This window comes from Ambystoma mexicanum, chromosome 2p, assembly GCF_040938575.1.
Source record: "Ambystoma mexicanum isolate Mex_15411 chromosome 2p, UKY_AmexF1_1, whole genome shotgun sequence".
Taxonomy (NCBI): domain Eukaryota; kingdom Metazoa; phylum Chordata; class Amphibia; order Caudata; family Ambystomatidae; genus Ambystoma; species Ambystoma mexicanum.
Genome location: NC_090923.1, coordinates 1308553691 through 1308568073, shown reverse-complemented (window position 1 = coordinate 1308568073; position 14383 = coordinate 1308553691). Strand labels below are relative to the sequence as shown.

General features: G+C 44.8%; 3 non-coding genes across 3 annotated transcripts; all 3 read left to right on the top strand.

Moving 5' to 3' along the window:
- Positions 1 to 2112: 2112 nt before the first annotated feature.
- LOC138568051 (U6 spliceosomal RNA) lies at positions 2113 to 2219 on the top strand. The gene has a single exon (XR_011302424.1). It is a non-coding gene; the product is annotated as a U6 spliceosomal RNA (small nuclear RNA).
- A 5357-nt stretch (positions 2220 to 7576) lies between these two features.
- LOC138568050 (U6 spliceosomal RNA) lies at positions 7577 to 7683 on the top strand. The gene has a single exon (XR_011302423.1). It is a non-coding gene; the product is annotated as a U6 spliceosomal RNA (small nuclear RNA).
- A 5358-nt stretch (positions 7684 to 13041) lies between these two features.
- LOC138568049 (U6 spliceosomal RNA) lies at positions 13042 to 13148 on the top strand. The gene has a single exon (XR_011302422.1). It is a non-coding gene; the product is annotated as a U6 spliceosomal RNA (small nuclear RNA).
- Positions 13149 to 14383: the final 1235 nt, after the last annotated feature.

The following is a 14383-nucleotide window of genomic DNA, read 5'->3' as shown; positions in this document are numbered from 1 at the left end:
ATTAACACTTTCCCCCTTGTTGTGCACTCCAGCGTAAACTGCTTTAAGGTGCTATTTGCAAACATCGCTCTGAACTACAGCTTTACTTGCTTCTAGGCCTTAATCTTTAATTGGGGCTGAGCAGTGTACTCCGGATTTGGCTGCTTTTAGTTGGTTGATTTCTTTTTTGATTTCTGTAACTTTCAAACAGTCCCATTGTGAAATACCATTGTCACAATGTGATGCAGTGCAGGAACACTTAAAATTAATGGTAGGGAGAGGGAGCGGGGGTTGTGGGGGATGGGAAGGAGGGAGGGAGGGAGGAGAGAGAGAGACAGAGAGAGAGAGAAAACAATTAAAAGCCTAAAATCTTTGCCATGCAAACACATAGCCCCCGAATACCATATTTTCTTTATGTGGAAAGGGGCTCTGTGGCTGGTATGGCAGCCTGTTGATGCTTTGTTGAGTTGCTTGGAACGTGCATGGAAGGAGACCTGAAGCACTCCCGACCAGGTTGCATGCCTCCAAGTTACTGAAATCCCACAGACCTCCTCCCTGTGCCACAAAGTTCTGGGCGCTGAGCTCTGCAGTTGTTCCCCACAAGTTGCCAAGCACCCCAGATTTACTAGTTACTACTACCCCACCTCGACCACTATATTTTCCCCAGATACTTGCTACTGTGGAGTAAGCAGGGCTAAGAAAGAGGGAGAGGGGGTTTGCCTATGCAAATCATCTGCCAGTTTGCTTCCTGCGAGGTCATTCCATCTCACCAGCTGACACCTGGGCAGCGGCAGGTAATTTGGAGAACAGACATATATGGACAGGCCACAAAGCAAAGGCTGAGCCGTTGATTGAGGATCCCTTTTGCCATGTCTCCCTAAGTTACCGAGGACCAGAAAATTCCACCCTCAGCTCTCATAGAGAGGTCCTTGGCCGATCGTAGCCGATCAGAGGAGTGAAGTGTCGGAGGTGACTGTACACTGCCTCACCTGCCCTGCTTTCTACAGTGGTAATGCTTTTGCAGAAGGGGCCTGTACAAGAGATTTTGTTCTGCACTGTGGGAAAGTGACATTTATCCACTGACATTAACCAAACTACTTGCGCTGTTCAATGCACATGTATGCAGAGAAATCATTTTATGTTTTTTGGGGAAGGTCTAGAGGGTCCTGCTGGTGATTCTTTTAAGCTGTCTGCTACTCTTGCTTTTACATAGAGTCTTCCCTGCCCAGGAAGGTATACTGTATGTCCCTCCCTTACAATGAAAACTCTGTTCAAAGCACAGAGGTACATAGGAATGGATCTGTTAAGAAGTGAGACAAAAAGCCTGGAAAATTTCAAAGCAGGTAGCATTTGGACTTACAATAAACTGACTCACAGTCAAATGTGCTATCATTTGACCCACTGAACCCCTTACCTTTTGTGTCATACTTTTGCTCTCAGTGGGGTTGCCCAAAGTTCCCTTCTTAAAGCGGCTTTCTTTTAAAAAATCCTAGACCTGCTTTTTGTGGCACACATGCCTCATATCCCGTTGCAGTTGATAAAGTCACATCATCTCCCACCAGTACAAGCTGTACAAGATTTCCAGGGCTTATCCTTGCAATCTAGACGTGGGTCGAAGGTTGAGCAATCCTTAAATCAGCTGCAAAGTTAAAATTGAAATCAGCCTGAGAATCCTTTAAAGGATGGTCCAACATCTGTTGCTTACAGGGCTCAATCGGACAGCCTCTGGTGCTGACGCTTTAAGCCACCTCCTGTTCTTGCCTTGTCCTTGTTACAGCCATGGGCCCACATACACTCAGAGGTACAGAGTTTTTCTCATGTCTATGGGTCTGTTGTGATGCTCTCAGGCTTGCATCAGCCAGCCATTGTGATGGGGAGGGGGTGTCATTTTGCAAGCACCCTGGAGCATTAATCTTTATATCTTTAAATATAATTGGCATTAAACTAAAACCCTTTAGGACCAGATCAATACAGCAGCAAAGAATGCTTATTCATTGTTGTTTGCCTCTTCATTTCATATCACCCGATATCTAAATGGTGTTTGGACTTTCTGCCCTCTGACATAAGGACATTTGGTATGGCAAACCTTTGACCAGAGGTCCTAATCAATGGTTTGATTGACTCTCCCTTTGCGCTTGCTTCTGCAACACATGTACTAATATTGGAATGATAATGGGAAAATTAAATTGGCCCCTGCTCTAAAGGATGACACGCACATTCGTAAAGCATTCACTATTTTAGGCACATGTCTGGACAGAAACTTTCTTAATTTGCAAGTCTTTATTTTTTAATATATCTTTTTTTATTGAAGATTGACATTTTATGTTCATTCATATTACACGACAACACAATACATTTTGCGCCAAATTCAACACTAATGCCTCAGGAGCCTTTTACTTGTGAGTCCTCTTGACTGAATGAACAGCCCTGTCCCCTTCAGTTTCTTGACTTGTACTTTTAGAAGTGGCACGCTTCTTTTTTTTTTTTTTTTATCCCATTCTACCAAACTCAGTATTATCACTTTCCTCCTTGTTGTGCACTCCAGCGTAAACTGCTTTAAGGTGCTGTTTGCAAACATCGCTCTGAACCACAGCTTTACTTGCTTCAGGGCCTTAATCTTTAATTGGGGCTGAGCAGTGTACTCCGGATTTGGCTGCTTTTAGTTGGTTGATTTCTTTTTTGATTTCTGTAACTTTCAAAAAGTCCCATTGTGAAATACCATTGTGACAATGTGCTGCAGTGCATGAAAACCTAAAATTAATGGTAGGGAGAGGGAGGGGGGGTAGGGGGGAAGAGAGAGGGCGGGAGGGTGGGAAGGAGTGAGTGAGGGAGGGAGAGAGGGAGGAGAGAGAGACAGAGAGAGAGAAAACAAAGAAAATATGGTATTTGGGGGCTATGTATTTGCATGGAAAAGATTTTGGCCTTTTAATCAAGTGGGAAGGGGCTCTGTGGTTGGTATCTCAGCCTGTTGATGCTTTGTTGAGTTGCTTGGAACATGCAAGGAAGGAGACCTGAAGCACTCCCGACCAGGTTGCATGTCTCCAAGTTACTGAAATCCCACAGACCTCCTCCCTGTGCCACAAAGTCCTGGGCACTGAGCTCTGCAGTTGTTGCCCACAGGTCGCCAAGTGTCCCAGATTTACTTTCTCAGAGTTGCTAGTTACTGCTACCCCACCTCGACCACTATATTTTCCCCAGATACTTGCTACTGTGGAGCAAGCAGGGCTAAGGAGAGGGAGAGGGGGTGTGCCTATGCAAATTATCTGCCAGTGTGCTTCCTGGGAGGTCATTCCATCTCACCAGCTGACACCTGGGCAGCGGCAGGTAATTTGGAGAACAGACATATCCGGACAGGCCACAGAGCAAAGGCTGGGCCGTTGATTGAGGATCCCTTTAGCCATGTCTCCCTAAGCTACTGAGGTCCAGAAAAATTCCACCCTCAGCTCTCATAGAGAGGTCCTTGGCCGATCGTGGCCGATCAGGGCTGTGAAGGGTCAGGGGGGACTGCACACTGCCTCACCTTTTCACTGCTTTCTGTAGCGGTAATGCTTTTGCAGAAGGGGCCTGTACAAGTGATTTTGTTCTGCGCTGTGCGAAAGTCACATTTATCCACTGACATTAACCAAATTACTTGCGCTGTTCAACGCACATACATGCATAGAAATCATGTTATGTTTTTTGGGGAAGGTCTAGAGGGTCCTGCTGATGATTTATTAAGCTGTCTGCTACTCTTGCTTTTACATAGTCTTCCCTGCCCAGGCATGTTTAAGGCATACTGTATGTCCCTCCATTACAATGAAAACTCTGTTGAAAGCACAGAGGTACATAGGAATGGATCTGTTAAGAAATGAAACAAAAAGTCTGGAAAAATGTCGAAACGGGTAGGATTTGGGCTTACAATTAACTGACTCACAGTCAGATGTGCTATCCCCTGACCCACTGATCCCCTTTCCTTTTGTGTAATCCTTTTGTTCTCAGTAGGGTTTTCCAAAGTGGCTTTCAAATAAAAGATCCTAGACCTGCATTTTGTGGCACACATGCCTCATATCCCGTTGCTCTTGATAAACTCACATCATCTCCCACCAATACAAGCTGTAAAAGATTTTCAGGGCTTAGCCAAGCAAACTAGACGCAGGTCGAAGGTTGAGCAATCCTTTAATCAGCAGCAAAGTTAACATTGAAATCAGCCTCAGAATCTCTTAAAGGATGGGCCAACATCTGTTGCTGGCAGCGTGCAAAGGGGCAGCCTGGGTGCTGACACCTTAAGCCATCTCCTGTTCTTGCCTTGTCCTTGATCCAGCCATGGGCCCACATACACTCAGAGGTACAGAGTGTTTCTCATGTCTATGGGTCTGCTGTGATGCTCTCACGCTTGCATCACCCAGCCATCGTGATGGGGAGGGGGTGTCGATTTGCAAGCACCCTTGAGCATGAATCTTTAAATATAATTGGCATTAAACCAAACCCTTTAGGACCAGATCAATAAAGCAGCAAAGAATGCTGATGTATTGCTGTTTGCCGCTTAATTCCATACCATCCGACATCTAAATGGTGTTTGGTCAAACGTTTGCCATATCAAATGTCCTTATGTCAAAGAGCAGAAAGTCCAGAGGTCCTAATCAATGGTTTGGTTGGCTCTCCCTTTGCGCTTGCCTTAAGGCGTCAGCACCAGAGGCTGTCCGATTGCGCCCTGCAAGCAACCAATGTTGGCCCATCCTTTAAGAGATTCTGAGGCTGATTTCAATGTTAATTTTGCTGCTGGTTTAAGGATTGCTCAACCTTCGGCCCACGTCTAATTTCCTTGGCTATGCCCTTGAAATATTTTACAGATTGTATTGGTGGGAGATGACGTGGGTTTATCAAGAGCAACGGGATATGAGGCATGTGGGCCATAAAAAACAGGTCTAGGATCTTTTGTATAAGAAAGTCTCTTTAAGTAGGGAACTTTGGACAACACTGCTGAGAGGAAAAGGATTACACAAAAGGCAAGGGGGTCAGTGGGTCAAGGGATAGCACATCTGACTGTGAGTCAGTTTATTGTAAGTCCAAATCCTACCTGTTTCAACATTTTTCCAGGCTTTTTGTTTCATTTCTTAACAGATCCATTCCTATGTGCCTCAGCAACCCATGTACTAATATTGGAATGAAAATGGGAAAATTGAATTTGACCCTGCTTCAAAGGATGACACGCACATTCGTAAAGCATTCACTATTTTTGGCACACGACAGGACAAAAACTTTCTTAATCTGCAAGTCTTTATTTTTGAATACATCTTTTTTAATGAAGATTGAAATTGTATGTTCATTCATTTTACACGACAACACAATACATTTTGCGCCAAATTCAACACTAATGACTCTGGAGCCTTTTACTTGTGAGTCCTATTGACTGAATGAACAGCCCCATCCCCTTCAATTTCTTGACTTGTACTTTTAGAAGTGGCACGCTGCTTTTGTTTTTTTATCCCATTCTACCAAACTCAGTATTAACACTTTCCCCCTTGTTGTGCACTCCAGCGTAAACTGCTTTAAGGTGCTATTTGCAAACATCGCTCTGAACTACAGCTTTACTTGCTTCTAGGCCTTAATCTTTAATTGGGGCTGAGCAGTGTACTCCGGATTTGGCTGCTTTTAGTTGGTTGATTTCTTTTTTGATTTCTGTAACTTTCAAACAGTCCCATTGTGAAATACCATTGTCACAATGTGATGCAGTGCAGGAACACTTAAAATTAATGGTAGGGAGAGGGAGCGGGGGTTGTGGGGGATGGGAAGGAGGGAGGGAGGGAGGAGAGAGAGAGACAGAGAGAGAGAGAAAACAATTAAAAGCCTAAAATCTTTGCCATGCAAACACATAGCCCCCGAATACCATATTTTCTTTATGTGGAAAGGGGCTCTGTGGCTGGTATGGCAGCCTGTTGATGCTTTGTTGAGTTGCTTGGAACGTGCATGGAAGGAGACCTGAAGCACTCCCGACCAGGTTGCATGCCTCCAAGTTACTGAAATCCCACAGACCTCCTCCCTGTGCCACAAAGTTCTGGGCGCTGAGCTCTGCAGTTGTTCCCCACAAGTTGCCAAGCACCCCAGATTTACTAGTTACTACTACCCCACCTCGACCACTATATTTTCCCCAGATACTTGCTACTGTGGAGTAAGCAGGGCTAAGAAAGAGGGAGAGGGGGTTTGCCTATGCAAATCATCTGCCAGTTTGCTTCCTGCGAGGTCATTCCATCTCACCAGCTGACACCTGGGCAGCGGCAGGTAATTTGGAGAACAGACATATATGGACAGGCCACAAAGCAAAGGCTGAGCCGTTGATTGAGGATCCCTTTTGCCATGTCTCCCTAAGTTACCGAGGACCAGAAAATTCCACCCTCAGCTCTCATAGAGAGGTCCTTGGCCGATCGTAGCCGATCAGAGGAGTGAAGTGTCGGAGGTGACTGTACACTGCCTCACCTGCCCTGCTTTCTACAGTGGTAATGCTTTTGCAGAAGGGGCCTGTACAAGAGATTTTGTTCTGCACTGTGGGAAAGTGACATTTATCCACTGACATTAACCAAACTACTTGCGCTGTTCAATGCACATGTATGCAGAGAAATCATTTTATGTTTTTTGGGGAAGGTCTAGAGGGTCCTGCTGGTGATTCTTTTAAGCTGTCTGCTACTCTTGCTTTTACATAGAGTCTTCCCTGCCCAGGAAGGTATACTGTATGTCCCTCCCTTACAATGAAAACTCTGTTCAAAGCACAGAGGTACATAGGAATGGATCTGTTAAGAAGTGAGACAAAAAGCCTGGAAAATTTCAAAGCAGGTAGCATTTGGACTTACAATAAACTGACTCACAGTCAAATGTGCTATCATTTGACCCACTGAACCCCTTACCTTTTGTGTCATACTTTTGCTCTCAGTGGGGTTGCCCAAAGTTCCCTTCTTAAAGCGGCTTTCTTTTAAAAAATCCTAGACCTGCTTTTTGTGGCACACATGCCTCATATCCCGTTGCAGTTGATAAAGTCACATCATCTCCCACCAGTACAAGCTGTACAAGATTTCCAGGGCTTATCCTTGCAATCTAGACGTGGGTCGAAGGTTGAGCAATCCTTAAATCAGCTGCAAAGTTAAAATTGAAATCAGCCTGAGAATCCTTTAAAGGATGGTCCAACATCTGTTGCTTACAGGGCTCAATCGGACAGCCTCTGGTGCTGACGCTTTAAGCCACCTCCTGTTCTTGCCTTGTCCTTGTTACAGCCATGGGCCCACATACACTCAGAGGTACAGAGTTTTTCTCATGTCTATGGGTCTGTTGTGATGCTCTCAGGCTTGCATCAGCCAGCCATTGTGATGGGGAGGGGGTGTCATTTTGCAAGCACCCTGGAGCATTAATCTTTATATCTTTAAATATAATTGGCATTAAACTAAAACCCTTTAGGACCAGATCAATACAGCAGCAAAGAATGCTTATTCATTGTTGTTTGCCTCTTCATTTCATATCACCCGATATCTAAATGGTGTTTGGACTTTCTGCCCTCTGACATAAGGACATTTGGTATGGCAAACCTTTGACCAGAGGTCCTAATCAATGGTTTGATTGACTCTCCCTTTGCGCTTGCTTCTGCAACACATGTACTAATATTGGAATGATAATGGGAAAATTAAATTGGCCCCTGCTCTAAAGGATGACACGCACATTCGTAAAGCATTCACTATTTTAGGCACATGTCTGGACAGAAACTTTCTTAATTTGCAAGTCTTTATTTTTTAATATATCTTTTTTTATTGAAGATTGACATTTTATGTTCATTCATATTACACGACAACACAATACATTTTGCGCCAAATTCAACACTAATGCCTCAGGAGCCTTTTACTTGTGAGTCCTCTTGACTGAATGAACAGCCCTGTCCCCTTCAGTTTCTTGACTTGTACTTTTAGAAGTGGCACGCTTCTTTTTTTTTTTTTTTTATCCCATTCTACCAAACTCAGTATTATCACTTTCCTCCTTGTTGTGCACTCCAGCGTAAACTGCTTTAAGGTGCTGTTTGCAAACATCGCTCTGAACCACAGCTTTACTTGCTTCAGGGCCTTAATCTTTAATTGGGGCTGAGCAGTGTACTCCGGATTTGGCTGCTTTTAGTTGGTTGATTTCTTTTTTGATTTCTGTAACTTTCAAAAAGTCCCATTGTGAAATACCATTGTGACAATGTGCTGCAGTGCATGAAAACCTAAAATTAATGGTAGGGAGAGGGAGGGGGGGTAGGGGGGAAGAGAGAGGGCGGGAGGGTGGGAAGGAGTGAGTGAGGGAGGGAGAGAGGGAGGAGAGAGAGACAGAGAGAGAGAAAACAAAGAAAATATGGTATTTGGGGGCTATGTATTTGCATGGAAAAGATTTTGGCCTTTTAATCAAGTGGGAAGGGGCTCTGTGGTTGGTATCTCAGCCTGTTGATGCTTTGTTGAGTTGCTTGGAACATGCAAGGAAGGAGACCTGAAGCACTCCCGACCAGGTTGCATGTCTCCAAGTTACTGAAATCCCACAGACCTCCTCCCTGTGCCACAAAGTCCTGGGCACTGAGCTCTGCAGTTGTTGCCCACAGGTCGCCAAGTGTCCCAGATTTACTTTCTCAGAGTTGCTAGTTACTGCTACCCCACCTCGACCACTATATTTTCCCCAGATACTTGCTACTGTGGAGCAAGCAGGGCTAAGGAGAGGGAGAGGGGGTGTGCCTATGCAAATTATCTGCCAGTGTGCTTCCTGGGAGGTCATTCCATCTCACCAGCTGACACCTGGGCAGCGGCAGGTAATTTGGAGAACAGACATATCCGGACAGGCCACAGAGCAAAGGCTGGGCCGTTGATTGAGGATCCCTTTAGCCATGTCTCCCTAAGTTACTGAGGTCCAGAAAAATTCCACCCTCAGCTCTCATAGAGAGGTCCTTGGCCGATCGTGGCCGATCAGGGCTGTGAAGGGTCAGGGGGGACTGCACACTGCCTCACCTTTTCACTGCTTTCTGTAGCGGTAATGCTTTTGCAGAAGGGGCCTGTACAAGTGATTTTGTTCTGCGCTGTGCGAAAGTCACATTTATCCACTGACATTAACCAAATTACTTGCGCTGTTCAACGCACATACATGCATAGAAATCATGTTATGTTTTTTGGGGAAGGTCTAGAGGGTCCTGCTGATGATTTATTAAGCTGTCTGCTACTCTTGCTTTTACATAGTCTTCCCTGCCCAGGCATGTTTAAGGCATACTGTATGTCCCTCCATTACAATGAAAACTCTGTTGAAAGCACAGAGGTACATAGGAATGGATCTGTTAAGAAATGAAACAAAAAGTCTGGAAAAATGTCGAAACGGGTAGGATTTGGGCTTACAATTAACTGACTCACAGTCAGATGTGCTATCCCCTGACCCACTGATCCCCTTTCCTTTTGTGTAATCCTTTTGTTCTCAGTAGGGTTTTCCAAAGTGGCTTTCAAATAAAAGATCCTAGACCTGCATTTTGTGGCACACATGCCTCATATCCCGTTGCTCTTGATAAACTCACATCATCTCCCACCAATACAAGCTGTAAAAGATTTTCAGGGCTTAGCCAAGCAAACTAGACGCAGGTCGAAGGTTGAGCAATCCTTTAATCAGCAGCAAAGTTAACATTGAAATCAGCCTCAGAATCTCTTAAAGGATGGGCCAACATCTGTTGCTGGCAGCGTGCAAAGGGGCAGCCTGGGTGCTGACACCTTAAGCCATCTCCTGTTCTTGCCTTGTCCTTGATCCAGCCATGGGCCCACATACACTCAGAGGTACAGAGTGTTTCTCATGTCTATGGGTCTGCTGTGATGCTCTCACGCTTGCATCACCCAGCCATCGTGATGGGGAGGGGGTGTCGATTTGCAAGCACCCTTGAGCATGAATCTTTAAATATAATTGGCATTAAACCAAACCCTTTAGGACCAGATCAATAAAGCAGCAAAGAATGCTGATGTATTGCTGTTTGCCGCTTAATTCCATACCATCCGACATCTAAATGGTGTTTGGTCAAACGTTTGCCATATCAAATGTCCTTATGTCAAAGAGCAGAAAGTCCAGAGGTCCTAATCAATGGTTTGGTTGGCTCTCCCTTTGCGCTTGCCTTAAGGCGTCAGCACCAGAGGCTGTCCGATTGCGCCCTGCAAGCAACCAATGTTGGCCCATCCTTTAAGAGATTCTGAGGCTGATTTCAATGTTAATTTTGCTGCTGGTTTAAGGATTGCTCAACCTTCGGCCCACGTCTAATTTCCTTGGCTATGCCCTTGAAATATTTTACAGATTGTATTGGTGGGAGATGACGTGGGTTTATCAAGAGCAACGGGATATGAGGCATGTGGGCCATAAAAAACAGGTCTAGGATCTTTTGTATAAGAAAGTCTCTTTAAGTAGGGAACTTTGGACAACACTGCTGAGAGGAAAAGGATTACACAAAAGGCAAGGGGGTCAGTGGGTCAAGGGATAGCACATCTGACTGTGAGTCAGTTTATTGTAAGTCCAAATCCTACTTGTTTCAACATTTTTCCAGGCTTTTTGTTTCATTTCTTAACAGATCCATTCCTATGTGCCTCAGCAACCCATGTACTAATATTGGAATGAAAATGGGAAAATTGAATTTGACCCTGCTTCAAAGGATGACACGCACATTCGTAAAGCATTCACTATTTTTGGCACACGACAGGACAGAAACTTTCTTAATCTGCAAGTCTTTATTTTTGAATACATCTTTTTTAATGAAGATTGAAATTGTATGTTCATTCATTTTACACGACAACACAATACATTTTGCTCCAAATTCAACACTAATGACTCTGGAGCCTTTTACTTGTGAGTCCTATTGACTGAATGAACAGCCCCATCCCCTTCAATTTCTTGACTTGTACTTTTAGAAGTGGCACGCTGCTTTTGTTTTTTTATCCCATTCTACCAAACTCAGTATTAACACTTTCCCCCTTGTTGTGCACTCCAGCGTAAACTGCTTTAAGGTGCTATTTGCAAACATCGCTCTGAACTACAGCTTTACTTGCTTCTAGGCCTTAATCTTTAATTGGGGCTGAGCAGTGTACTCCGGATTTGGCTGCTTTTAGTTGGTTGATTTCTTTTTTGATTTCTGTAACTTTCAAACAGTCCCATTGTGAAATACCATTGTCACAATGTGATGCAGTGCAGGAAAACTTAAAATTAATGGTAGGGAGAGGGAGAGGGAGCGGGGGTTGTGGGGGATGGGAAGGAGGGAGGGAGGGAGGAGAGAGAGACAGAGAGAGAGAAAACAATTAAAAGCCTAAAATCTTTGCCATGCAAACACATAGCCCCCGAATACCATATTTTCTTTATGTGGAAAGGGGCTCTGTGGCTGGTATGGCAGCCTGTTGATGCTTTGTTGAGTTGCTTGGAACGTGCATGGAAGGAGACCTGAAGCACTCCCGACCAGGTTGCATGCCTCCAGGTTACTGAAATCCCACAGACCTCCTCCCTGTGCCACAAAGTTCTGGGCGCTGAGCTCTGCAGTTGTTCCCCACAAGTTGCCAAGCACCCCAGATTTACTAGTTACTACTACCCCACCTCGACCACTATATTTTCCCCAGATACTTGCTACTGTGGAGTAAGCAGGGCTAAGAAAGAGGGAGAGGGGGTTTGCCTATGCAAATCATCTGCCAGTTTGCTTCCTGCGAGGTCATTCCATCTCACCAGCTGACACCTGGGCAGCGGCAGGTAATTTGGAGAACTGACATATATGGACAGGCCACAAAGCAAAGGCTGAGCCGTTGATTGAGGATCCCTTTTGCCATGTCTCCCTAAGTTACCGAGGACCAGAAAATTCCACCCTCAGCTCTCATAGAGAGGTCCTTGGCCGATCGTAGCCGATCAGAGGAGTGAAGTGTCGGAGGTGACTGTACACTGCCTCACCTGCCCTGCTTTCTACAGTGGTAATGCTTTTGCAGAAGGGGCCTGTACAAGAGATTTTGTTCTGCACTGTGGGAAAGTGACATTTATCCACTGACATTAACCAAACTACTTGCGCTGTTCAATGCACATGTATGCAGAGAAATCATTTTATGTTTTTTGGGGAAGGTCTAGAGGGTCCTGCTGGTGATTCTTTTAAGCTGTCTGCTACTCTTGCTTTTACATAGAGTCTTCCCTGCCCAGGAAGGTATACTGTATGTCCCTCCCTTACAATGAAAACTCTGTTCAAAGCACAGAGGTACATAGGAATGGATCTGTTAAGAAATGAGACAAAAAGCCTGTAAAATTTCAAAGCAGGTAGCATTTGGACTTACAATAAACTGACTCACAGTCAAATGTGCTATCATTTGACCCACTGAACCCCTTACCTTTTGTGTCATACTTTTGCTCTCAGTGGGGTTGCCCAAAGTTCCCTTCTTAAAGCGGCTTTCTTTTAAAAAATCCTAGACCTGCTTTTTGTGGCACACATGCCTCATATCCCGTTGCAGTTGATAAAGTCACATCATCTCCCACCAGTACAAGCTGTACAAGATTTCCAGGGCTTATCCTTGCAATCTAGACGTGGGTCGAAGGTTGAGCAATCCTTAAATCAGCTGCAAAGTTAAAATTGAAATCAGCCTGAGAATCCTTTAAAGGATGGTCCAACATCTGTTGCTTACAGGGCTCAATCGGACAGCCTCTGGTGCTGACGCTTTAAGCCACCTCCTGTTCTTGCCTTGTCCTTGTTACAGCCATGGGCCCACATACACTCAGAGGTACAGAGTTTTTCTCATGTCTATGGGTCTGTTGTGATGCTCTCAGGCTTGCATCAGCCAGCCATTGTGATGGGGAGAGGGTGTCATTTTGCAAGCACCCTGGAGCATTAATCTTTATATCTTTAAATATAATTGGCATTAAACTAAAACCCTTTAGGACCAGATCAATACAGCAGCAAAGAATGCTTATTCATTGTTGTTTGCCTCTTCATTTCATATCACCCGATATCTAAATGGTGTTTGGACTTTCTGCCCTCTGACATAAGGACATTTGGTATGGCAAACCTTTGACAGAGGTCCTAATCAATGGTTTGATTGACTCTCCCTTTGCGCTTGCTTCTGCAACACATGTACTAATATTGGAATGATAATGGGAAAATTAAATTGGCCCCTGCTCTAAAGGATGACACGCACATTCGTAAAGCATTCACTATTTTAGGCACATGTCTGGACAGAAACTTTCTTAATTTGCAAGTCTTTATTTTTTAATATATCTTTTTTTATTGAAGATTGACATTTTATGTTCATTCATATTACACGACAACACAATACATTTTGCGCCAAATTCAACACTAATGCCTCAGGAGCCTTTTACTTGTGAGTCCTCTTGACTGAATGAACAGCCCTGTCCCCTTCAATTTCTTGACTTGTACTTTTAGAAGTGGCACGCTGCTTTTGTTTTTTTATCCCATTCTACCAAACTCAGTATTAACACTTTCCTCCTTGTTGTGCACTCCAGCGTAAACTGCTTTAAGGTGCTGTTTGCAAACATCGCTCTGAACCACAGCTTTACTTGCTTCAGGGCCTTAATCTTTAATTGGGGCTGAGCAGTGTACTCCGGATTTGGCTGCGTTTAGTTGGTTGATTTCTTTTTTGATTTCTGTAACTTTCAAAAAGTCCCATTGTGAAATACCATTGTGACAATGTGCTGCAGTGCATGAAAACCTAAAATTAATGGTAGGGAGAGGGAGGGGGGTAGGGGGGAAGAGAGAGGGTGGGAAGGAGTGAGTGAGGGAGGGAGAGAGGGAGGAGAGAGAGACAGAGAGAGAGAAAACAAAGAAAATATGGTATTTGGGGGCTATGTATTTGCATGGAAAAGATTTTGGCCTTTTAATCAAGTGGGAAGGGGCTCTGTGGTTGGTATCTCAGCCTGTTGATGCTTTGTTGAGTTGCTTGGAACATGCAAGGAAGGAGACCTGAAGCACTCCCGACCAGGTTGCATGTCTCCAAGTTACTGAAATCCCACAGACCTCCTCCCTGTGCCACAAAGTCCTGGGCACTGAGCTCTGCAGTTGTTGCCCACAGGTCGCCAAGTGTCCCAGATTTACTTTCTCAGAGTTGCTAGTTACTGCTACCCCACCTCGACCACTATATTTTCCCCAGATACTTGCTACTGTGGAGCAAGCAGGGCTAAGGAGAGGGAGAGGGGGTGTGCCTATGCAAATTATCTGCCAGTGTGCTTCCTGGGAGGTCATTCCATCTCACCAGCTGACACCTGGGCAGCGGCAGGTAATTTGGAGAACAGACATATCCGGACAGGCCACAGAGCAAAGGCTGGGCCGTTGATTGAGGATCCCTTTAGCCATGTCTCCCTAAGTTACTGAGGTCCAGAAAAATTCCACCCTCAGCTCTCATAGAGAGGTCCTTGGCCGATCGTGGCCGATCAGGGCTGT